This window comes from Elephas maximus, chromosome 18 (genome assembly GCF_024166365.1).
Source record: "Elephas maximus indicus isolate mEleMax1 chromosome 18, mEleMax1 primary haplotype, whole genome shotgun sequence".
NCBI lineage: Eukaryota > Metazoa > Chordata > Mammalia > Proboscidea > Elephantidae > Elephas > Elephas maximus.
Genome location: NC_064836.1, coordinates 32,515,894 through 32,519,570, shown reverse-complemented (window position 1 = coordinate 32,519,570; position 3,677 = coordinate 32,515,894).

The following is a 3,677-nucleotide window of genomic DNA, read 5'->3' as shown; positions in this document are numbered from 1 at the left end:
CATACAAGCTTGTCTTAGTTATCTAGTGCTGCTATAACAGAAATACCACAAGTGGATGGCCTTAACAAACAGATTTATTCTCTCACAGTCTAGGAGGTTAGAAGTCCAAATTCAAAGTGCCAGCTCCAGGAGAAGGCTTTCTCTCTCTGTTGGCTCTGGGGGAAGGTCCTTCTCATCAATCTTTCCCTGGTCTAGGAGCTTCTCAGTGCAGGGACCCTGGGTCCAAAGGATGTGCATGCTGGCTTTTCTTGCTTGGTGGTAACAAGGTCCCCATTCTCCTAGTCCATCTGAGTGGTAACTCTGCCCTTTGAGACCCCAGAGGTTGTGGCTCTACCCTTTGAGACTGGGGCAGCTCTGCTTCATGTGCTCCTTGTCTCTTCAGCTTCTGCTTCCTGGTTCCTTGGTCTCTTGGCCCGTAGGGTCTCTCCGCCTTCATCTGAACTGCTGGGGCAAGTGTTCCAAAGCTCTTTAGCTCCACTGTTAAGTGCCTGGAGGCACCCCACGACAAGCTTAACTAGAATCGTGATGCTCCAGATGTGGTCAGCAGACCAGAAGCACAGACATCACTTGAGAGTTTGTTAGAACTGCAGAATCTCAGGAACCACCCCACACCTGTCTGAGAATCAGAATCTGCATTTTTAACCAGCTCCCCAGGTGATTCATGCACACAGTAATGTTTGAGAGACTCTGAGCCGAAGACAGGTCCTGTTGCATCTAGATAAGTCATTCCTTCTGCCCACCCCCACACACTGAATAAGTATTTATATAAATAGTAAGTATTGACTTTGCATTTTGAAATATTGTATTATAATATAAGAACATCCCTACATTTATTTGCAATGGATTCTCAGAAATATCTTTTGGAGGTAGTATTTTGTCATAGGGTTAATTGGGGGTTAGATCACTGACCAAGGACTCAACATGAAATGTTTCACAGCCCTGACTAAAAAACATCATAAAAGAAAACGCTGTAAGTAAAATTACCATAAGCCCTTTTATAGTATTAAATTTTAGGCTTCGACTCCACTAAAATGAACAAAAATATACTGTAAAGTTAATTATACGAAGAACTTCAATTTGTTATAAAAATACATATGGTATATATAGAATACATATGACTTCAATATAAATTTTTCTCTAAATTATATGAAAGTTACAAGCATTATTTAATTAATGTTTAATTAAATGATTCTGTTTGCATTCTGAGGGGAAGGTTCAGAATTGCCTAGGCAACTTTAAAAAAACATCCAAGTCTATTTAAGCTTATACTACCTTTTTCTCTGAGGAAAGTCCCCTATAACAGGAAACATTCAGTCATCCCAATTGCTTTAGAGCTTGAAATAACTACTATTCAAAAATACTGAAGTATTGTTTCAGCAAAGGTTTGTGGTATTCTCTTTCTAAAAACATTTAGAGAACCAAAAACTACCCAACTTTCCTCTACTTTGTACTTCCCAGCCTTCTCAGTTTCCTCAGAGATCTTGTGTAGAAAAGGTGAAACAAAAGCCACTCGGCAAAAAGATGTACTGTCTTAGTGACCTAGTGCTGCTGTAACAAAAATACCACACGTGGATGACTTTAACAAAGAGAAATTGATTCTCTTACAGCCTAGGAGGCTAGAAGTCTGAATTCAGAGTGCCAGCTCTAGGGGAAGGCTTTTTTTCTCAGTCAGCTCTAGTGGAAGGTCCTTGTCATCAATCTTCACCGGGTCTAGGAGCTTCTCAATGCAAGGACACCCTCCCCTCTTGGTTCTTCTTTCTTGGTGGCACGAGGTCCCATGTCTCTCTGCTTGCTTCTTTCTTCTATATCTCAAAAGAGATTGGCTCAACATACAACCTAATCCTGTGGATTGAGTCCTGCCTCATTAACATAATTGCCTCTAATCCTGTTTTCATTAACATCATAGAGGTTAGGATTTACAAAAATAGGATAATCACATCAGACCACAAAATGGTGGACAACCACACAATACTGGGAATCATGGAGTAGCCAAGTTGACACACATTTTGGGGGGACACAATTCAATCCATGACACGTGCCAAGATACCCTAGTCCTTTGAAAGTTTGGTCAACGATCATTTAGGGTGACAAATTCACCCTGGTTTGCCAGGACTTTCCTCTCAATCCCTGGAAAACCAGAAAGGCTGGCCAATCAAAGTCCCTAAAGATTTAAAAAAAAAAAAAAAAGGACTTTCAACATAATGACCACAGAATTGTGAGCACAGTATTCATATCTTATTTCGCTACTTTCAGTGAAAACCCCAAGAGGTACTTAGAATTCACTTATGGGCGTCAATTCAATCTCAAATGAATAGTATAGATATTTAGTGAAAATGAAAATGAAACTTCCCTACCTTTATTTTCCCTGTAGCCTGTTTGAGATAGAAGAAAAGAAAGCCGAAATTAGACATTGCCCTTATTTTCTACCGAGCTCTAACACAGAGGTAAATGAAGAAAATATTAGAGATTCTATTTTTATTGATCTAGTTTTCCTAAAAATGTAAACTATAAACTAAGCTTTACTGAAATTGAATATACAGATTGAGACCGATGCCTTCAGTGGGGCAGTAAGTCAGAAAATGCGTGCTTTCCAATGGGGAAGAGTTGAAAATTTTTCTTTACAGAAAGGTTGAAAGTGGTTCCTTCAGTCATTGGTTTATTTTTAAAAAATTTGGGACCCACAGTCAGTTACATGCTACAGGAAGTCACCTTCATGTTAATTTAGAACTACAGGACTGTCTTAGTTTGCTAGTTTTGCTGTAATGGAAATACCATAAGTGGGTGGATTTAAAGAACAGAAATTAATTTTCTCACAGAGCAGGAGACTAGACGTCCAAATTCAGGGCACTGGTTATAGGGCATCCCTGATGGCTCAGTGGTTAAGCACTCAGGTGTTAACCAAAAGGTTGGCAGTTTGAATCTACCAGGCGTTCTGCAGGAGAAAGATGTGGCAGTCTGCTTCTATAAAGATTACAGGCTTGAAAACCCTATGAGGCAGTTCTACTCTGTCCTGTGGGGTTGCTATGAGTCAGAATTGACTCAGTGGCAAGGGGCTTAAGGGGCTACAGGAGAAGGTCCTCTGTCAGCTCTGGGGGAAGATTCTTGTCTCTTTCAGCTTCTAGCATCTCCAGCAGTCCTCGGTTCCTTGGTGATCTTCATGCGGTGTCTAGTTTCCCCCATTTGTGCCTGCTTCTTTGTATATGCTGTGCCTCATAACTCAGTTGTGATTAGGTTTAGGACACGCCCTACACTGATATGGACTCATTAACATAACAAAGAAAACTTTATTTCCAGATCGGATTACATCCACAGGAATTGGGGTTAGGTGTATTGTTGGGAGAACCATAATTCAATTCAAAATAAAGAGTTTTGGTACAATACTTTGTATTTGAGATGGAGTGTAATTGTCAGCGTTTGTGTTAACAAAACACCCTGAAACTTAGTGGCTTCAAACAGCAACCTTCATTCTTGAGATTCCGAGAGTTGGCTGAGTGGCTTTTCTGGTTTGAGCTGGCTAAACTGGGGCTGGAGGTCTAGGATGTCCTTCACTCCCAAGTCTACCAGCTGGCAGGAGAGTTGGTGTGGGGTGGGGGTGGGGGGCTCAGCTGGAATAATTTTGCTCTGCATGGTTTCTCATCCTCCAACAGGTTAATTTGGGTTTCTTCACATCTGGCAGC